Source organism: Ranitomeya variabilis, chromosome 2, assembly GCF_051348905.1.
Source record: "Ranitomeya variabilis isolate aRanVar5 chromosome 2, aRanVar5.hap1, whole genome shotgun sequence".
Taxonomy (NCBI): domain Eukaryota; kingdom Metazoa; phylum Chordata; class Amphibia; order Anura; family Dendrobatidae; genus Ranitomeya; species Ranitomeya variabilis.
In genome coordinates, this window is record NC_135233.1 from 667,839,876 (window position 1) to 667,863,645 (window position 23,770).

Here is a 23,770-nt window from a genome sequence, read left to right on the forward strand (position 1 = left end):
AGAGGAAAGTCTGTGTGCAAAGCTGGGTGATGTACTATGTGCACTTCATAGACAGACAGCAGGAGAGCTGGGAGGATGAACATATCTGTTGGAAGAATAGAGATGCTTGTTAGAGTGCGATGGTGGCAGGTAGAAGGCACAGTCTGTATACATCTTTCAGGTTTTAATTCTACTGTTATCTACACACTTTTAGGACACACTTCTAGGAATCACGAAGATGAACCAGCACACCCCATTACAGACCCATATGAACCTTGCCCCCCAAAAATTATGATCCACTGATTGCTGATTTTGTGGCAGAATCAAGAATCAAGTTTGACAGCACCGGCCTCACCGAACTAGACTTTTATAAAATGTTTTTTTCTCTGAGGATTTTGTTAACCTCATGGTGGCCCAAACTAATTTATATGCTCATCATTAGTGTTGAGCGATACCTTCCGATATTCAAAAGTATCGGTATCGGATTGGATCGGCCGATACTGGCAAAATATCGGATCTCGCCGATACCGATACCCGATACCAACACAAGTCAATGGGACACAAATATCGGAAGGTATCCTGGATGGTTCCCAGGGTTTGAAGGAGAGGAAAAAATATCAGAACTCGGTATCGGAATTCCGATACCGCAAATATCGGCCGATACCCGATACTTGCGGTATCGGAATGCTCAACACTACTCATCATCTTTTGGCAAAAAACCCCAGTTCATCATTTTCTAACTGGTCTCCTGTAGACGCAGTTGAAATAATGCAGTTTTGGGGCCTGGTACTTCACATGGGGATCCTGAAGAAGCCAGAACTTTGGCAATATTGGAGTTTTGATGTTTTATACAATACTCTAGTCTTCCGAATGGTCATAGCCCAGACACGTTTTGAGGCCATCCACAAATTCCTGCACTATAACTTTAATGCACCATCTGTTCAATGTTCGGCTGGTCATCGAATACTTCAATAAAAAGTTTGCTGAAGTGTAAGTGCCCCAAAGGGACTTCTGCGTGGATGAGTCCCTAATAGATTTTAAGTGTAGGCTCAAATTTCATCAGTACCGGCCCAGTGAAAGGGCCAGGTACAGAATTAAAATCTATAAGCTGTGTGAGAGTACCTCAGGGTAATGGATGTGCAATTTCTGGGGCAGCTGAGAACTGACTTTATTAGTTTGGGAGGGGGCAATATCCATGGCCCTTCCCAGCTTATTAATATCAGCCCGCATCTGTCTGCTTAACCTTTGCTGGTTATTAAAAATCTGGGGGACACCATGTCATGTTTTTTGGGGTCCCTCATTTTTAATAACCAGTAAATGTTATGCAAATAGTGATGAGCTGAAATTAGTAGCCTGGGAAGATCCATGTTATTTGCCCCTTTCCCAGAACAATACCACCAGCCCACACCTGTCTGCTTTCCCTCAGCTGAGTATTAAACATAAGAAACCCCACACCATTTTTCTATTTTTTTTTTTTTGGTTAGTATATGTACACTAATCTACACACGCACTACTCTAATTATGTATCACATTGACATCTTTCTTACTATGCACAGGCGCTGGCTGGTGAATGCTCTCATCAGTGTTGTCTGATCTCGCTGGAGTACGCTGATGAGAGTAGCAGTCATCAGCTGATATCTGACCTGTGGTAACCTTTTCATCGCTGGTCACAGCTGCTGGCTTTCACATTGTTCTATATGTGACAGGGTGGGAGTCGCAGTGCTGTGACTGACGGTAATGTCTGTAAGGTTGCCGCTGATCAGAGCCAGTGTTTACAGCACTGTCAGACAGATGACAGTGTGGGAACTGCTGGATGTTCGGGCACCTATTCATGTGAATGGGGTTCGAGTTCAAGAACAAGTTCAGGTATAGTTCTAGTACCCAAACTGAACATTTTTAGAACATTTGGCTGAACCCGATGGACACAAACATCCACGAGTAAACCCATGCCTACTCACCACCTGTCCCACTTGTGGTGGTGCACCTCTGACAACATTCTCCCAGTGAGCTGTGAAACTCATGTATTGTCCCTGGTTATAATTGCTGCTCCAGTTACAGTTGTGCTCAAAAGTTTACATACGCCGGCATAATTTTTTGTTTTCTTGGCCTTTTTTCAGAGAACATCAATAATAACATTAGAATTTAAAAAGAGAAAAGTAGTAACAGTAGTTTGATAATATTTGGCTTCACCAAACCACTAACCATGAGTGGAGAAAAAGTGTTGGTGTTATCATTCATATTCTCTGAAAAAAGGCCAAGAAAGCAAAAATTCTGCCAGAGTATGTAAACTTTTGAACCCAACTGTATCTAGAGTGCAGTTTACTTTAGGAGGTCAAAACTGTTTTGGTACATTCTCACTGGTGACATACATTTACACTGATGTTTAAACATTTTACTGTTCAACTTATCCAGTAAAACCTCATTATAAGAAAATTACAGCAACACTCGAATTACGTTCATACATTTATCAGAAACCCATTTTCATAAAAATGAGCATTGATCTATTATTAATATGCCTTTACCTATGTAAAACCACCAGTTCAGTCTAGAATTTGCAATATACCATCCTTTGTCACATTCCATTAACAAACACATTGCATATTTTCAAAAGAAAATTGTTTAATAGGCAGCTCTAAATTAATCTTACTTCTGTTTTGCATTCATAATGAATGCTGTCCATTAGCACTTTAACATTGAAATTTTACTCTAATAAGCCAGACAAATTGCTCATTAATTTTATCCAGATCTTTTATTTACAATTGCCTTACATTTTCTGGAACATTATGCATTAGTGATATTGTAGAACTGATATCTACTTGAGTATAAAATTGCAAATGTGAGATATTAATTCATTGTTCACTAATTATTGCAGATTCTGAATATGAGCTGTTTATGCTACAGCTTAAACAGTTAGTTAATTATGACATTCATGGAAATTATTGATCAGTTCTTGTTCACTCGACACCAATCATTATCATTTTGACACATTGTAACATATTAAAAATGATTTATTGTTTCTCATAATTATTGATACCATTTAGACTTAAATTTTACATTTAAACCATGAACTATAGCTTGTTTTCTGTCTTCTGTATTGTAAACAAATATTTGTTGAAGGAAACCTGGTGTTAGGGCTAGCGGTACGCACCAAATAATTAGAAAGATAGAGTAAGGTGTGTTCGCAGCCCGGGGTCCACCGTGCAGAGATGGAACCTGCTGCTAAGTAATGACGGACTATATCGTGGTACAATATGGATTCACACATGGGTTAACTTCACCCAGTATGAAGAAAGTGAACCCTGTTGCATCACAGGGCCGCGGTACCGCACAAAGAGCGCAAGCAAGGAGTCACAGAACTCTACCCCTATACTCAGGATTAGAGTACAACTAGACCTCTTGTGCTCGACACCGCAACTGGTGTATCAGCGTAACCGAAATAATAATTTAGATGCACAGGAGCAGTCAAACACAAGGGAAGGGATAATTAAAGAGCGACTTTCTCTCATCAACACACACACGTTCACAAGTGTACACTAGCGCATGGCCGAGCGGCCACGTGAACCTTTTATAGCGGCAGTGCTACAAGACCTTCCAGATGGACCAATAGGAGCGGCAACTGGACCTGAGCATGTGATCCCCGACCTCCAATGGGGAGGTCGTCCCATGGGCATGCTCAGTAAGGGAAAAGCAGGACTTAGTCCCAGAAAGACTTGCTCGCTGCTGAACATTGCTGGTTACAAGGACAGAGCCTGGAAGGGCAGTAGTAACCAGTCGTCCAGTATCAGCCTGAGCTAGACGCTGGGACCGACGTCTCCGCTGAGCAGACTCCACTGGAGATGAATGGGAGACCGCAGTGGAGATGGTTCGAGATTCCCCCTGTGCAGAGGCGGGAACCTAACACCTGGCAATAATAAAATTACATTTTCTCGTAGTATTCTCCTGGAAGTTATGCATTTAAAATTGGATCCATTATAAGAGGAATTTCGAATATAAAGGTTTTTTTTCATTATTTTGCTAAGAGTAATAATACTCCCCTCACATCCACTCTTTTTACTTAGCCAGACAGCCCATTGTAAAAGTAAGTAGCTATGCTTTTAGTGGCACTTTTAACATCACTGTGGAATGCTTTATCTACTTTTCTTGTACTGTATATTGCACACAATACAAGCGTAGGGAAGGATACGATTAGCCTGCATCAAACTCTTTGGAGAAAGAAATGAGATATTTTACAAGAAAAGCATAATCCCTTATATCTATAGAAAATATTTTTGGAGTTTTTAATACACTATATCATATATCTTATTTCATATTCAAACACATATTATAATTGCGTGAATTCATGATCTCTTTAACATGCACTCCCAAAAATGACTAAATACTCAAGGGTCCTGGTTGTCACAGTGGCATTGCCTTCATCATGGGGGGAGTGATGTCACGCTTGGAAGCGATGGAAGATTCCTCTTAACAGGTAACTAGCACATACAACACTATTCTGACTTCAGGCCAGTAGGGGGAGCTCTACACCCGACTTCAGAGGAGCTGTTCTGTTATGATCTGGTGACCTTGGAGCCGCATGAGAGACTTTCTCAGGAGTAGGTGGTACCTGTACTGACCGCAAACCCTAATCTAACACCGCAACTAGAAGTAGCCGTGGGATGTACCTAACACGTCTTAGACATCTCGACACAGCCGGAGGACTAAATACCCCTATAGATGGAAATGGGAATTCTATCTTGCCTCAGAGCAGAACCCCAAAGGATAGGCAGCCCCCACAAATATTGACTGTGAGTATAAGATGAAAGACACACGCAGGCAGAAAAACAGGATTTAGCAAAAGAGGCACTTCTAGCTAAATAGAAAAGGATAGGACAGAATTCTAAGCGGTCAGTATTAAAATATTAAAAACATCCACAGCAGATAATACAAATATTCCACATCTAACTAAAGACATAGAAAGTATATCTGCATCTCCTGAGAATCCAGCATGACTGAAAAATCCAAACAAAGTCCAAGCTGGACAAAAACACAATAAATTGCACTGAATTGCAAAGCACACTGCATGTGTGCACAGAGACAAAAAAACAGACACTTATCTTAGCTGAATTTGCAGCAGGGCATGAGGAGCCAGAGAGAGATGCAATCCCTCCAAGTACAATGGACAACTGGCACAGACTCATGGATCCTGCACACCTAGATACCTAATAGAGCTGCAATCAGCAGAAACACCTGCCCAGATTACAACCCAAAGACAACTGCACTACCACCAATAACCACTGGAGGGAGCCCAAGAGCAGAATTCACAACACTGTTCTCTCTGGTCAGGAGGAGGAGTTAGTTGCTAGGCAGTTGCTAGGCAGTTAGGAAGATTTAGACAGTTGGTGCCAGACAGCAGGCTGGAGCAGTCTGAGGCAGAAGGACGGGTAAGGGGCCGCACAGCCTGAGGTGCTGTAACTCCTAGATAGTGAGATACAGAAGGAAGAACAGCCTTTAGCTAACGTTCCGGAAAGTGAAGCACAGGAGAGTGACAACAAGGGAGAATAGCTGGGACTGGGCTACATCCCTGATTGAGCACAGACACCGGTAGCTGGAAGACTGAGGCTTTTGTGGGACTCTAAGGGTACTGTCACACAGTACCATTTTGATCGCTACGACGGTACGATTCGTGACGTTCTAGCGATATCGTTACGATATCGCAGTGTCTGACACGCAGCAGCGATCAGGGATCCTGCTGAGAATCGTACGTCGTAGCAGATCGTGTGGAACTTTCTTTCGTCGCTTGATCACCCGCTGACATCGCTGGATCGTTGTGTGTGACAGCGATCCAGCGATGTGTTCGCTTGTAACCAGGGTAAACATCGGGTAACTAAGCGCAGGGCCGCGCTTAGTAACCCGATGTTTACCGTGGTTACCAGCGTAAACGTAAAAAAACAAACAGTGAGACTTCCGGGAGGCGGAGCTAGTGAACGGCCGCTTTTTAATAGAGCTCCTGGACCTAAAGCGTAAATAACACCTAAAACGCTGATTTTTTCACCCAGAATCCAGGATAAGGACCGGACAAGGGATACCGGAGGTAATCCCAGCTATCCGGTTTCCCCCCGGGAGTCAAGAGGCGCAAGCAGCGCCGAGCACATTGCAGCACCCTGCGCAGCTTCCAGCTTGCAGGGTCGGAGGCAGTGTAAAGACCGACAGGAAAGTGTGCGCGACTCGCAGCAACACCGAACTAGGTCGGTGAAGAAGGCAGGAGCCGCCGGAGAGGTCCTGAGACATACAGGGGCAGTGAGCAGCTCCGGAAAGGCGCTGAAGTTCAGCGCGGGAAGAGAGGGCCAGCAGGGTCGGCGGCGGTGGAGGAGGCTGAGACCGAAGGAAGAAAAGAGAGCGGCATACAGAGGCACTAACCTAGGTTGATGAGGAAGACAGGAGCCGCTGAGAGGAACCGGAGGTGTGCAGGAGCGGTGAGAAACTTCGGAGAGGCGTAGAAGATCAGCGCGGGAAAAGGAGGTGAGCCGGCGCCATCTTGCTTGAAAGCACGACAGCACCTACAGCTCACTGCGCACAGCCAGAGGGGAGAGGTGAGCAGAACAGCAGCTATAATAGCTGCCACAAGGACAAGGTGAGCAGCGCAGGGGTCATATTTATTATCTCGGCATAAGGGGAGCAAGTGACAGCAGCGAGATCTTAAGCTGCCAAGAGGAAGGCGCAATAGACCCCCACCTCCTACCCCCCCTCATATTGACCGGTGGAGACTGGTAGCAAGCAATAGCGCCGCTGTGGGAGAATGGATGCGATGCTCCTGATTTAAATCAGTCACAAGGAAAGAAACATTTCTGCAAGGAGGCATATCTGTTGTAGGGTGATTTATAGAATCTGCATAGCGTAATCCGGTACTGGCTTTCATCATAACTCTATAGTAACTATAGTATCATTGCATCATATTTGGAGGTCACAGAGTTTTAAGTGAAAGCCCACCTGAAGTGATAATGTAAAGGACATTTAGATTCATCCCCGGATGTAGTTATCAAGCACAAAGATATCACTAACAACTTAACAAATATCTCAGGCTCCCATCTCACCATGGACAAATATGTGGGCAAAGGTACCAAGGCCGGCAGAAGCTCTACACGTAACCAGGCTGGCACATCTCCGGTATCATCAATGGCGGACACCATCACAGACAACCCACAATCAATAGCAACCACTATCATAGAACGGTTGATGCCTGAGATAGACAATCGTTTGGCAGCTTTTCAAACTTCATTGGACACAATAGTCTCACAAGTTAATACCCAGGGAGCACGCATAACTGACGCAGAACAAAGAATATCTGATCTGGAGGACTCTACCATAACTCTCACAAATAAATTAGATGATAAAGAAAAGATTATTTCGGATTTAATAGACAAAGTAGATGACCTTGAAAACAGGTCCCGTCGTAACAATCTGAGACTTATAGGCCTCCCAGAGTCGATCCCTTCCTCAGATCTGGTAAAAATCACATCTGAATGGTTGCCTAGAGCTCTTGGAGTACTGCCAACATCAGGCGTCGTGGCCATTGAAAGAGCACATAGACTAGGACCCCCAAGAGGAGGAGAGGGAGGCAGGCCGCGTCCGGTCATTTTCAAAATCCTGGATTTCCAAGATAAAATTCGTATCTTGGCAGCATTCAGGAAACAACGTACTCTGTTGTATGAAAATCACAAACTATTACTATTCCAGGACTACTCGGCCGCCATGGCAGCTAAACGCAAAGCATTTAATCCTGCCTGTAAAATTTTGGTGGATAAAAATATTCGCTTTAATCTGCAGTACCCTTCGATTCTGCGCTTTGTTATGGATGGGAAAAACTGGTCCTTCAGCGATCCAGGAAAGGCTCTGGAATTCCTTCATGAAACATCCCCGGGCTCACTCTAATTCTGTTAAATCCCGATAAGATAGCTATTTCAATATGTCATTATTAAGTGATATCTTGCTTGTGCTAACATTTTTATGCCCTTAAACGGCATGTTTACTTTATATGTTATGTTCACTTTAAGGTTGAAGACACTTGTTATTGTTATAGAGTTAAATTGGGAAGAGAAATTGGGAGGGGGGGATGGGTTCTGCTTGTGTACACTTAAATCTTGGGTCCAGGGAGATCTTACGCTCACTCGCTGGGATGGGTGGGGATCTCATATACATCTTATACAGGTGGGTCTGATGGTCACCCGAAAAGGGATAGGTTAATGACTAATCAGACAAGCACCAAAGATACCACTATCCGCTCTTTACATTGGTGCTCATGGAATGTCAATGGACTTAACACCCCGGTCAAAAGGAAAAAAGTTTTACATTTCCTGCAAAAACAGAATTTCCACATTGTTTTTCTCCAAGAGACGCATTGGGTTAAGCGTAAACTCCCTTCTATGTTTAGCAGAAAATATACACTTTGTGCTGAGGCCTCATATACAAAAAAACAACGAGGAGTAGCCATATTGATATATAATGGCCTCAACTATGAGATACTAGACACTCTAGAAGACCCTCAAGGCAGATTTCTGCTAGTCAAAATCATGATTGAGGGATCGTGTTTCAACCTAGTCAACATTTACGCCCCAAATGCACCTGAAGTCCAATTTCAAGTCAAACTACGAGAGAGATTGGCGGGATGGGATACGTCACGGGTGGTCATGGGAGGTGACTTTAATGAGGTAGCAGACATTTCTATGGATAGATCTAACCCTAAGGATACTCATCGTTCAATGCAGGGTAGTGGCATTCAATCACTAATAGATCACTTTGATTTGATTGACGTATGGAGGCTACAACATCCTTTGGAGAAGGACTACTCTCATTACTCACATGTACACGATACACATGCCAGGATTGATTGTTGGTTATTACACGAATCTTTGATACCCTTAGTAACACACTCAAACATACAAAATATTCATATTTCGGATCATGCCCCGGTAACGTTTCAGTCCAAATTAGTATCCCCCATTCACCAGGAACGGAGGTGGCGCTTTCCTTCATACCTATACCAATCAGACGATTTTAGAAAATACCTACAAATGTCATGGGAAGTATATAAAAATGATAACCAGGTCCACTGTGATAGCCCACACCTGTTCTGGATGGCCTCTAAGGCCGTGTTGAGAGGTCAAATCATTTCTTACGTTAGTCATAAAAAGAAAGACATAATGGATAAAGCCAGGGTTACACAAAAATCACTAACTCAAGCATACAAAGATTTCAAATTAAATAACACTCCATTAACAAAGGAAAAATACTTAAGGGCAAAGGAAGAGGCAGACACTTTAGCTCATGAATTGGCTTTATTCAACTTAGACTATCAAAAACAAAAATATTTTAAATGGGGTAACAAGCCGGGGAAGGTGTTGGCATCTCTCACTAGACCATATAGGAAACAGACGAGAATACACAAAATTCAACAACGCAGTGGTCACACCCTGATTAAGAGCGAAGAGATAGTGGATGAGTTTCGTTCTTTTTTCAGTGAGTTGTATAGTTCAGAAACAGGGGGAGGAAGCGGGGAATTCCTCACAAACAGCCTTGCCCCAACGCTTACGGAGGAAGAGAGAGAGTCCATTAATTCCCCAATAACACCTTCAGAAATTGTACAGACCATAACTAAACTTAAAGTATCTAAAGCACCCGGCCCAGATGGGTTCAGTAACGAACACTATAAGATCTTGGGTTCATGTATAGCTCCCTATTTGAGTGAACTATTTAATAAGATAGTTGGACTTGGTCACATACCAGACTATTTCAATGAGGCGGTGGTTATTGTTCTCCCTAAACCGGGTAAAGATCATGCTCAGGTCAAAGGTTATAGACCTATTTCATTATTAAATTCAGATTTTAAAATTTTCACAAAAATTCTGGCAGACAGATTACAGAAAATAATGCCAAAATTGATATCACCACAACAAACTGGTTTTATTCACGGGAAATCCATTACATTCAATATTAGGACAGCGGTGAGTGCAATATCCTATAGTAGAGCAAATAAACATATGAAAACCATTGTGGTAAGCCTAGACGCAGACAAGGCGTTTGATAGAGTATCCTGGAACTATTTGTATGATTTGTTATCCTTCCGAGAGTTTGGTCCGTGGTTTAGTGAAGCGGTCAAGGCAATCTATAGGAAGCCACTGTCCAGGATATCCGTGAACAATGTTCTATCCAGACCCTTTGAGATTCAGAGGGGAACCCGACAGGGATGCCCCCTGTCTCCACTATTGTTCAACATAGCATTAGACCCATTTCTGAGAAGGTTACAAAATGAGACGGCATTTGAGGGGGTGAAGGTGGGAGCTGCATCGGTAAAGATCTCGGCCTTTGCTGATGATGTGCTTTTATTTATTGCCAACCCAGTCAGAGCAATCCCGGCCATTATGCTTATTTTGGAAAGTTTTGGTAAATGCTCTGGTTTCAAGGTCAATTACAGTAAATCTGAAGCCCTAGCAGTTTTCAGATCCGGGAGATTGAACGACCCCACATTTCCATTCCATTGGTGTCAGGAATCTATTAAATACCTGGGGATAAGGTTGCCTGCAGACCCATCTATTTTATATAGAACTAATTATAGGCCATTGGTCTCCTCCATAATTGATCTTCTCCACTCCTGGAAACACTTCTCACTGTCATTCTCTGGCAGATGCTATTTAATTAAAATGATAGTTTTTCCTAAACTGCTTTATGCCTTCCAGACTCTGCCACTGCTCTTGACTCAATCGGATAAGGATCTGTTGAACCTAAACTTCCGAAGATTCATTTGGGGGATTGGAGGTAGATCACGCATTAGTCTCGCAAAACTACAGGCATCCAAATTGGAGGGTGGTGTTAACTTTCCTGATTTGGGAAGATATAATTTAGCGGCTAACCTTAGATATGCTATTGATTGGATTAGGGGTCTTTCTCACTTTGCAAACGTTGAAATAGAGCAACAATTTTATCCACAAATTTCACTACCATGTCTATTACATTTGGGCGGGGAGGAACTCCCAGTGGGAATACAGGACCACCCATCACTTTGGCAAACGATGCAGACTTGGAGACAATGTAGGAAAATTAGTGGTTTAAGATATAATTTATCTCCATTCCAGACTTTTTTGGGAAACCCGAAATTCATGGAGGGCTCCACACCGTCTTTTTATAAGATTTTGGCTTCTCAGGGTTGCAGGCAGGTGGTAGACCTCTTGGATCTTAATTTCTCAATAATATCTTTCGAAAAGGCATCACAACAATACCCATTATTTAATAATAAACCGTTTTTATTTCTTCAAGCGCGTAGCCTGGTTCAGAAATATCAGACACGGGGGGAGACGACGGAGGGGAAGACCAACTTAGATAGGTTCATTCGGAATGTAAAATCTAACCCGGCTTCTATAAGTATCATCTATTCATTATTGCGTAAAAAATGGGTGGGGGAAGGGAAAACCACGGGAGTGGCGAGATGGCTGAGGGATATGCCTGACTTGGAGGTGAGTGACCTTTTTGAGGCCACCATGACACAAAGGAAAATTTTACCATATAGCAGTTATACCGACATGGCACTTCTAATATTACATAGAGCCTATATCACACCTTGCATGCAATCTAAAATGTCCCCATCTGTCGTCTACTCTTGCTCCAAATGTAAAGCCCGTAATACTGACATATACCATCACTTATGGAGTTGCCCGCAAATTCGGGAACTTTGGGGAGAGGTACATAAAGAACTGCAAAAAATTTGTGGAACGGGTTTTGCACTTACCCCACAATGGGCTATTTTTAATATCCTAGATGAAACATCTCGAAAATTACCCAAACATATCAAGGCAACACTTACGATATGGGCTTCAGCAACTAGAAAGAGTATTTTGCATCAGTGGTTGAATCCTTTAGTTCCTTCACTCTCTTTCATTCGCACAAAAATACAGTATATATTTAGAATGGAGTGGTTGGATGCATTGACTAACAAAGAAGAACAAGTAGGTAAATTCTTTTCTACATGGGTTACTTTTATTCCATCGCTCCCTTTGGAGACTAGGGAGAAGCTGAGAGCACAATTTGAAAATACCCAATGGTACTTATTGCAGCGGATAGGTGGTGACTCACCAATTCCTTGAGGTACCCTTATGGTTGGATGTACACAAAGTCCAGAGGTTTGAGTTTTTGGTTTGGGTAGGGGTGGGAGGGTTTGGGGATACATGATTGTTAACATTATCACATTTCTGTATCATTATCATTGGAAATGTATGTTGTGTATTATATCACATTTTAAACTCTAATAAAAAGATTTTCAAAAAAACAAAAAAAAAACAAACAGTACATACTTACATTCCGGTGTCTGTCCTCCAGCGTCTCAGCTTCTCTCCACTGTGTGAGCGTCTGCCGGCCGGAAAGCGAGCACAGCGGTGACGTCTGACGTCACCGCTGTGCTTGCCGACTATGGCGCTTACACAGTGGAAAGAAGCTGAGACGCTGGAGGACAGACACCGGAATGTAAGTATGTACTGTTTGGTTTTTTTACGTTTACGCTGGTAACCACGGTAAACATCGGGTTACTAAGCGCGGCCCTGCGCTTAGTTACCCGATGTTTACCATGGTTACCGGGGACTTCGGCATCGCTCCAGCGCCGTGATTGCAACGTGTGACCGCAGTCTACGACGCTGGAGCGATAATCATACGATCGCTGCGACGTCACGGATCGTGCCGTCGTAGCGATCAAAATGGTACTGTGTGACAGTACCCTAAGACACATAGCAGAAACTGGCAGGACAACTGAATTATACATCACCTGTTCGCCCTAACACCCAGGAGACACAGTGACACATAAAGCCTGAGTCATGATAGAGACCCTGTAAAAAAGCTCAAGTCACCTCTCATACGGGTTTGTGTCCCACTTAGACAAAGGACAGAGATAACTGAGAGGACCTTGCTACAAAGCCATAGGCAGTAAGGGACTATATCAACACAGAACTAGAAGGAAGGCTTTCAACTCCACCTGATAAAGCTGGACTCTGAACTTGCTTCCAAGCCAGCCGGACCCTGCCTGTACCTGTGATCTGGTGCCCTGGACTGTGGCTACCTGATACCATCAGTAAACCAGGTAAACAGACTGCACAACTGTGTCCTTCATTCTTTACTGCACCACTTACCATCCTCCATCTATTCACCGGGAGCCCTGGTGACCTATTTCACCTGTGGGAAGTTATACCATCTGGCTGCCATAACATCACCCCAGAGGACCCCTTTTAAGCAGCGTTGGTCATCCCTGACCGAATACCACCGGTGGCGTCACGAACATTTATTATTTTACAAATCCCTTTAAAGACAATCCCTTTAACATGGGTGCCCAGGGCCACGGACCGGGTCACCACCGCCGTGACATGTCCCTTTAAGTAACGGACCCGGTACCAAGTATCCCACGGCCCTGGTGGGCGACTCAAATACACTATATCATATATCTTATTTCATATTCAAACACATATTATAATTGCTTGAATTCACGAATCTGTGTAACATGCACTCCCAAAAATGACTAAATACTCAAGAAAAACCAATAGTTTTGATGAAAACATAACATTTTTAAATTTCTTACCTATATACTGAGATATTATTGCTGGTGATATAGGTGTCACTAATGACGACACATACATGGGATGACTCAAGAAAGGTGCTAGTTTAAGAAAAATATTTAGATTTGAGAGTCCTCAGTGGTTGATACCTTTTAATGGCTAACCGAAAAGATGGTAGCAAATTGCGAGCTTTCGAGACTACTTAGGTCTCTTCATGAGGCACAGAATAATACAAAATCTGACGAATCACATATTTATAGTGATGTAGAAAGACTTAAATAAATGAGATTTAGATTTGCGTTAAAGAGCTTGAAAGTGCCAGGAGAAATCAGAGTATTATGCATGTACTTTCAGAGCAATTAAACCACCTTTTATGAGCAGCAAATACATTTGCCAGAAATTGCCGAAGCTGGAAAATTTTGAATTTCAAAAGATTCTATCATCTTTAGTAATTTATTCTACTAAAACTTTATGTATTCTGAATTACCCCTTTAACTGATGAAATTAATGGAATTTAAGTTTCCACATGGGGGGTCTCATTCAATTTGGAAACCTAATTTCACATAGTTTCTCCATTATAACATAGTACTTGATTGAAATCAGAGTAGGAAGGTTTTTGATTATCGCAACCTCAATTTTTAGGCTGTAAGTTCAAACATTTATTCTGTAAGTGTTTTATAAAAGGGTTTTTAGAGAATATGAAAAATATGAAGAAGAAATTCGGTAAGTTTTAGCTCTATGGAATGTTATCAGCTGTTCATGTCTTCCACTCAACTCTTGTGTCCGTGTGACCTCCTGCCTTCTGTCCTAATAACTCAATATAATGTGCACAGTGATTTTGTCCCTATATTGAAAAACAGAAAACATAATCATAATTGAGATACAATTAGCTTTCTTCATATACTTAAATCTGTTCATGTCTTAAAAATTCTTTATGACTCCACATCAGACAAGCTCCCTGGATCAATACCCCATCACAGAATCTAATTCTCATAGCCCATAATATTATACAGACATGGCCTAATTTGTTGGCACTAGTGATGAGCGAGGGTGCTCTTCACGCATCAGTGTGCTTGCAATAATTGTTACTTGGTGAGTATTTTTTGAATGCTCGAGTGGAAACTCGAGTCCCCACCCCTCATGTTTGGTGCTTTTTAAACAGCCAGTAAACATGCAGGGATTGCCTGCCAGTCACTGCAATGCCGTAGTCATCTTTGTTGGGGCATTTTTGTGATTGGCTGGCCACATAGCATCATCAGGTCTATATAAGACCCATGACGCTATGCTCGGCACACTGTTACCCAGAAATAGGCAGAGCAAGGAAAGGTGCTGCTGAAAGAGGGACAGAATTGTAACTGCATATAAGCAAGGATTCAACCACATTTATATTTCTTTCAGCTACAACAGCAGTCCTTCTTAGGGCTAATTATAATCAATATTAATAATTTATGGAAAAGATAAAACCCAGCACTAGGCAGCAATCCGGCTCAAAGACCAGGATGCCAGTGTCTGTGTGCTTTGCTGAAAAGGCTCCTGTGGTTATTTGGATTAAGAGAGAGAATGGGTGCTGCCGGTGTGCAGTACAGTACAATGTCCAGAATAACAAAAGAAAAAGGCAGCACTCACAGTTCATGGCACAATCTTTTATTCACATTGATAGTTAAAACATAGCAGCAGGGAGAAGAGGTGGAGCTAGGAGTTGGACTACAGCCGTTTCATGCTGCGTGCACTTCTACGGGTCCAAATCTCACTGCTTCTGGACCACATAATCCTCATCCTGATCCATCCTCCCAAAATGCCCAGACACAAATGATCCCACACTTGGACGCTCCGAAGAGCCGTTCACATTTCCATTTATAGATTCTGGGGTCTCGCCCTGCCCATTTCAAACAGGTCAAGAGGAGATTGCATATAGCAATGCCCAAATATTTGAGCAGCCACGCTCACAAGAAGATGACAGTGGGAAAATGTAATTACTGTTGCAAGAGGTGGATGATGATGAGACACAATTGCCAACACAAGCGATGGTTACATCAGCAAGTCAGGAAAAGGACAAAATGTGGAAGGGAAAGACGAGGTGTGCACAATGAAGTCACTGACCCAACCTGGGAAGGTGACATGCAGAGTGAGGGCAGCAGCACATAGGGGGAGGGACCTGCTGCACCAAAACAGGCAGGAAGAGGCAGTGGGGTGGCCAGAGACACAAGGGAGAGAGCACTGACACGAGTGAAGTTGTCAAGCCATGGGTTTGATGTTCCTGAGTCTGGCGCTTTTTTAAAGACTGTCCAGTAAACCCAAAAAAGGCCATTTGCAATATGTGCCATGCCAGCATCAGCAGTGGCAGCACAACTACCAGCTTGACCACCACCAGCATGCTCAGACACATGCAAACATAGAACCCCAATACTTGGGTCAAACCCCAGGGTCCAGAAATAGTGTCTGCAGATGACACTACTGCCTCTTTCCCTGTTCTACATGCACACCAACATCCTGTACATGATATAGGCAAAGATGCCTCCCACCCTGCACCAGTCATTGCACATTTTCAACCACTGTCAGTATCCATGTTCACATCCTTGTTCTAGCATAGTGATCAGTTGTCCCTACCCCAGTCCTTGGAACGCAAGTGTGAATACACAACCACCCACAGGCCAAAATACTAAGCGGCCACATTTCCTGACAGCTTGCCCTGGAATGTTGCCGTATAGGCTTGTGGAGACTGAAGTTTTCCGTAACCTCATGACGATGGCCATCCTTCAATAGTTGGTCCCCAGTTGCCACTGTTTCTCCCGATGTGCCATACCTGCCTTACACAAGAACGTGTCCCATAACATCAGCCATGCCTTAACAAATGCTGTTGCTGGGAAAGTCCACTTAACCACAGACACCTGGACAAGTGCTTAGAGTTAACAATGCTACTTTTCCCTGACAGCACATTGGTGAACATTGTGGAAGCCAGGGCCCAGTTGCACACTGGGACATAATATGTGCTATTGACACCGAGGAGTGCAGGCCCTAGTCCAATGTCTCCACACATGGGGTTGCGGCGTCTCCACACATGTGCTGGTAAGATTCATTCATACTTATTTATGCTGACCACATTGATTGATTTAGTTGTACATTTGGGTTTTATGTACCTGGGTAGCTAGGACTTGGCTTGTGTTTTTTTTTTTTTTTTTCCCCTAAGTCTTTACACTATGCACCTTTATTCTTACCCATGGTCCACAATCCATTTCCATCATTGTTTACATATTTAGGATTTTTTGGTTCCTAACACTGGGGTATATATTTATACTTATTTATATTTATCTCTGGTAACTATTTTATACTAACCCTTTGTGTACGATCACTTTTTTCCTATTCATCCCATTGTGGTCTTGCTATGTGTTTATTTATTTATTTTTGTTAATATCTTGCCCTCCTGTTGGTGACGCCTTTTGTTGCTATTTTTGGCTCACTAAGCACTATTGGCTACAATATTTTACTGACTTTTTATATGTACTAATAAAGTTTTCTATCATTGTTCTTGCATACGTGTCTTTTTGTATGTTTAACTATTATTTTTTTTGTTACATTATTCATATTCTTTTTATTTTACTATTATCTTCTTCATATTCAACTTCTTCATCATATTCTTATTTGTGACAGGCATTCCCGTAGTTGTTATCTATAAAAGTTTGAAGATTACACCTTCCGTTCTGCCTGTCACAAAACAGTTACATTTGTCCGCGTTCAGTTTGGCCTGCAGCATCAGGCTTTATCCAGGGGCACCACGAGGAGGAACGGACTCACCCCCATACACTGCTTAGTCTACTTCTGCTTATAATTTAGATAATATCTTTTGCTCTGATATTTAGTCTTATGCTTAATGTTCTTCTGCTCTTTGTTCTGCAGCCTCTTGTTCTTCTGCTTCTCGGTCTTCCAGGTCGTCGTCGTCTCCAGGGTCGTCGTCTCCGGGGTCGTCGTCATCGGGGTGGTCTTCAGGGTCATCGTCTCCAGGGTCGTCGTCATCTCAGTGGTTGTCGTCTCTGGTGTCATCGTCATCTTAGGGGTGGTCTTCCGGGTCGTCATCTTTAGGGTCTTGAACTTGGAAATGTAGCAGAAGGTACAAGAAGGCTGAGAAAATGCCGAGAAACAGCTGATGGAACTGGAACTCGGATGGCTACCCGAAGGTCCAAGAGCCAATGGAACTACCGAGGACCAGCTGACGTTACTGGAACCCGGTTACTAAGCAGGAGGTACCCGTGCCTGAAAGAACTACCAAGGACCACCTGATGTTGGTGGAACTCGGATACCCAGAGGGAGGCACCTAAGCCAAAGGCTCTGCCCGGAACCAGCTGACGGTACTGGAACCAGGATGGGGAGCAGAAGGTACAAGAGCAAAAGACACTGCCGAGAACCAGCTGACGGTACTGGAACCCGGATGGGTAGCCGAAGGTCCAAGAGCCAATGGAACTACCGAGGACCAGCTGACATTACTGGAACCCAGTTACTAAGCAGGAGGTACCCGTGCTGAAAGCACTACCAAGGACCACCTGACGTTGGTGGAACTCAGATACCCAGAGGGAGGCACCTAAGCCAAAGGCTCTGCCCGGAACCAGCTGATGGTACTGGAACCAGGATGTGGAGCAGAAGGTACAAGAGCAAAAGACACTGCCGAGAACCAGCTGACGGTACTGGAACCCGGATGGGTTGCCGAAGGTCCAAGAGCCAATGGAACTACCGAGGACCAGCTGACGTTACTGGAACCTGGTTACTAAGCAGGAGGTACCCGTGCCTGAAAGCACTACCAAGGACCACCTGACGTTGGTGGAACTCGGATACCCAGAGGGAGGCACCTAAGCCAAAGGCTCTGCCCGGAACCAGCTGACGGTGCTGGAACCAGGATGGGGACCTATTCAAGCTTGTCTTCCTAGAGCACCAACTAGCGGTGTTGGAGCAAAGGGTCAGCAGGGGGAGCAGAGTGTAGGCCGAAGCCTGCACTGGAGGCATTTGTAGGTCTGTTGTGTCTGCGTGGCTGTTGCAGGACACGTTGCCGGCTTCACAGCAGGGGAACAGCTGGCGGTGCTGAACCCCACTGACACATTGGCTGGTGTTTTTCTCTGTGCAGCTAGAAGTACCGGGCCCCAACTGGCGGTGTTAGAGCCCAGGGTCAGCAGGAGGAGAGGGAGTAGAGTGTAGGCCGAAGCCTAATTGAACCAATTTTAAAGGTAACCTTTAACCCCCCCTCAGGTGTTACAAACTAGAAGAGCCACGCCTTATGCAGCAGTAGTGCTGCACAAGTCAAAGGTTGCTCTTTTAATTTTGTTCCTTGCACAAGCTGAATGAAACACGTACAACATTTTGGCCCTTATACAGTCAATCTGTCTTGGAGGCGGGAGTTCCCTTTGTAATGAGACACAGCACAGCTGGCAAAAATACCACCTTGGTGCTGGGCGCGGCCTCCTGAGCATCGCATTTTGCTGTACAGGAGTCTGCGTTGTTGCGTTATCCCTTGGCCATGCACTGCCCGTCTTCTGACATCATTTCATGTCGGCTGGTGCGGTTCGCGATGCCCATGAATCCCAGCCCCGCAGAGTCTTTACAGTGTTTCACACTGCGGGGATGGGATTCATGGCCTGGCGCAGTACATATGTTCGCCTCTCGCTCGTGTCCTTACACATGCTACAGACTGTGCGGCGTCAGCTGATCCCTTATCGCATGCCACGGCCATGAAGCCGAACAGTCTGAAGAAGGCGGAAGGAGCTGAGTGACAGCCTGGCGAAGATATGCACTGCTCATGCCCGTCAATCACACCCTCGCAGTCAAAATAAATAAGACACCGAGGGGCATTGTGTCGGGCAGGGCGGCCGCAGAGGTGCAGCCAGCCAAACAATGATGTCAGAAGAAGGGCTGTGCTACCAAGGGGGTTGTTGCGTGTCATTACAAAGTAAAGTCACACCTCAGGGACGTTTTAATGGTCTCAGGGGACACATTGTAGATGTGTTCTGTTCCACGTGTGCAAGGAGAATAAGTTTATGAGCCACCTTGCACACATGCAGCATTACTGCTGTACAAGGTGGCTGTAAAACATACAAACACCTGGGGGAGGGGGGACAGGTTCCCTTCAATTTCAGTTCTTGTGTCTGCGTGGCTGTTGCAGGACACGTTGCCGGCTACACAGCAGGGGAACAGCTGGCGGTGCTGAACCCCATTGACACATTGGCTGGTGTTTTTCTCTGTGCAGCTAGCAGTACCGGGCCCCAACTGGCGGTGTTAGAGCCCAGGGTCTGCAGGAGGAGAGGGAGCAGAGTGTAGGCCGAAGCCTGCACTGGCGGCAGCTTTGTGTCTGCGTGGCTGTTGCAGGACACGATGCCGGCTACGCAGCAGGGGAACAGCTGGCGGTGCTGAACCCCACTGACAGAGTGGCGTGTGTTTTGCTCTGTGCAGCCAGCACTTCCGGACAGCAACTAGCGGTGTTGGAGCCCGGGCTCTGCAGGTGGAGCAGAGTGTAGGCCGAAGCCTAATTGAACCGATTTTAAAGGTAACCTTTAACCCCCCCTCAGGGGTTACAAACTACAAGAGCCACAGCTTGGGCAGCAGTAATGCTGCACAATTAAAAGGTTGCTCTTTTAATTTTGCTGCTTGCACACGCAGAAAGAAACACGTATAACATTTAGGCCCTTAAGCAGTCAAACTGTTTTGGAGGCGTGAGTTCCCTTTGTAATGAGATGCAGCACAGCTGTCAAAAATCCCACCTTGGTGCTGGGCGTGGCCTCCTTAGCGTCGTTATTTGCTGCACAGGAGTCTGCGCTGTCGTGTTATCCCTTGGCCTTGCGCTGTTAGCGCTGCCCATCTTCTGACATCATTTAATGTTGGACGGTGCGGTTCACGATGACCATGAATCCCAGCCCCGCAGTGTCTTTACATTGTTAAAACACTGCGGGGCTGGGATTCATGGCCTGGCGCAGTACATATGTTCGCCTCTCACACTCGGGTCCTTACACCTGCTTCAGACTGTGCGGCGTCAGCTGATCCCTTGTTGCATGCCACGGCCATGAAGCAGCACAGTCTGAAGAAGGCCGAAGGAGATGAGGGACAGCCTGGCGAAGATATGCACTGCTCATGCCCGTCAATCACACCCTCGCAGTCAAAATAAATAAGACACTGAGGGGCGTTGTGTGGGCCAGGGCGGCCGCAGAGGCGCAGCCAGCCAAACAATGATGCCAGAAGACGGGCAGCGCTATCAAGGGGGTTGCAGCGTGTAATTACAAAGGAAAGTCACACCTCAGGGACGGTTTAATGGTCACAGAGGACACATTTTAGACGTGTTCAGTTCCACGTGTGCAAGGGGAATAAGTTTCTGAGCCACCTTGCACACATGCAGCATTACTGCTGTACAAGGTGGCTGTGAAACAGCAGGGGAACAGCTGGCGGTGCTGAACCCCACTGACACATTGGCGAGGTGTTTGGCTCTGTGCAGCCAGCACTTCTGGGCCCCAACTGGCGGTGTTAGAGCCCAGGGTCAGCAGGAGGAGTAGAGGGAGCGGAGTGTAGGCCGAAGCCTGCACTGGCGGCAGCTTTAGGTCTGTTGTGTCTGCGTGGCTGTTGCAGGACACATTGCCGGCTACACAGCAGGGGTACAGCTGGTGTTGCTGAACCCCACTGACACATTGGCTGGTGTTTTTCTCTGTGCAGCGAGGCACATCTGGGCGCCAACTGGCGGTGTTAGAGCCCAGGGTCAGCAGGAGGAGCATAGTGTAGGCTGAAGCCTGCACTGGAGCAAGTTGAAAGGGGACCTTTAACCCCACCCCCAGGGGTTTGTAGCTGAAAGAGCCATATTGTACAGCACTAATGCTGGAAAAGGTAAACTTAGCTCTTTTAATTATGGTCCTTGCAAACGCTGAACTTGACACATGAAATGTGTCCCCTCACACCGTTAAACCGTCCGGTCGGAGGGACTTTCCTTTGTCATGTGACACAGCACAGCTGTCATTCTTACCCCCTTGGCACCGTGCACCGCCTCCTCAGCGTTGTTTGAATCTGTCCCGGAGCCTGCGCTGTTATGTTAGCCCTTGTCCATGCACACATTTTGCGCTGCCCATCTTCTGACATCATTTGGTGTCAGGCTGGCTGCGCTGGCCAAGATCCCGCCTCACTGTGTCATCTAATGTAATCACTCTGTGGACCTGTGATCCATGGGCATGCGCAGTGCATATCCTTGCCTCTCACTCCCCTCCTTCCAGCTTCTTCAGACTGTGCGGCGTCATGGCCGTGGCATGCTATTAGGGATCAGCTGACGGCGCACAGTCTGAAGAAGGCTGAGGGAGATGAGAGAGAGGCGGAGGTTAAGATATGCACTGCGCATGTCCATGGATCACAGGCCCGCAGTGGGATTAAATCAGAAGACACTACGAGGCGGGATCTTGTCCAGCGCGGCCGCACAGGCGCAGCCAGCCTGACACCAAATGATGTCAGAAGATTGGCAGCGCAAAATGTGTGCATGGACAAGGGCTAACATAACAGCGCAGGCTCCGGGACAGATTCAAACAAAGCTGAGGAGGCGGCGCACGGCGCCAAGGGGGTAAGAATGACAGCTGTGCTGCGTCACATGACAAAGGAAAGTCCCTCCGACCGGACGGTTTAACGGTGTGAGGGGACACATTTCATAAGTGTCAAGTTCAGCGTGTGCAAGGAGCACCACAAAAAAAGCCACTTTTTCCTTTTGCATCATTATTACTGCTGAACAAGGTGGCTCTTTCAGTAACAAACGCCTTGGGGGGGGGACAGGTTCCCTTAAATTTAAGTTGCTGTGCCTGCGTGGCGGTCGCATTACACGTTGCCGTATACACAGCAGGGGAACAGCAGGCATTACTGAACCCCACTAACACATTGGCGAGGTGTTTAGCTCTGTGCGGACAGCACTTCTGGACAACAACTAGTGGTGTTGGAGCCCAGGGACAGAAGGAGGAGGAGGAGGTGGAGGAGAGAGGAGGGATTGCCACACACACAGCTGGGGAACAGCTGACGTTACTGAACCCCAATAACAGAGGAGCGACTGTTGACTGTGCGGACAGCACTACCAGGCAACAACTAGCGGTGTTGGAGCCCAGGGACAGCAGGAGGAGGAGGTGGAGGAGAGAGGAGGGATTGCCACACACACAGCTGGGGAACAGCTGACGTTACTGAACCCCAATAACAGAGGAGCGACTGTGGACTGTGCGGACAGCACTTCCAGACAACAACTAGCGGTGTTGGAGCCCAGGGACAGAAGGAGAAGGAGGAGGTGGAGGAGAGAGGAGGGATTGCCACACACACAGCTGGGGAACAGCTGACGTTACTGAACCCCAATAACAGAGGAGCGACTGTGGACTGTGCGGACAGCACTTTCGGACAACAACTAGCGGTGTTGGAGCCCAGGGACAGAAGGAGGAGGAGGAGGTGGAGGAGAGAGGAGGGATTGCCACACACACAGCTGGGCAACAGCTGACGTTACTGAACCCCAATAACAGAGGAGCGACTGTTGACTGTGCGGACAGCACTACCAGGCAACAACTAGCGGTGTTGGAGCCCAGGGACAGCAGGAGGAGGAGGTGGAGGAGAGAGGAGGGATTGCCACACACACAGCTGGGGAACAGCTGATGTTACTGAACCCCAATAACAGAGGAGCGACTGTGGACTGTGCGGACAGCACTTCCGGACAACAACTAGCGGTGTTGGAGCCCAGGGACAGAAGGAGGAGGTGGAGGAGAGAGGAGGGATTGCCACACACACAGCTGGGGAACAGCTGACGTTACTGAACCCCAATAACAGAGGAGCGACTGTTGACTGTGCGGACAGCACTACCAGGCAACAACTAGCGGTGTTGGAGCCCAGGGACAGCAGGAGGAGGAGGTGGAGGAGAGAGGAGGGATTGCCACACACACAGCTGGGGAACAGCTGACGTTACTGAACCCCAATAACAGAGGAGCGACTGTGGACTGTGCGGACAGCACTTCCAGACAACAACTAGCGGTGTTGGAGCCCAGGGACAGAAGGAGAAGGAGGAGGTGGAGGAGAGAGGAGGGATTGCCACACACACAGCTGGGGAACAGCTGACGTTACTGAACCCCAATAACAGAGGAGCGACTGTGGACTGTGCGGACAGCACTACCAGGCAACAACTAGCAGTGTTGGAGCCCAGGGACAGCAGGAGGAGGAGGTGGAGGAGAGAGGAGGGATTGCCACACACACAGCTGGGGAACAGCTGA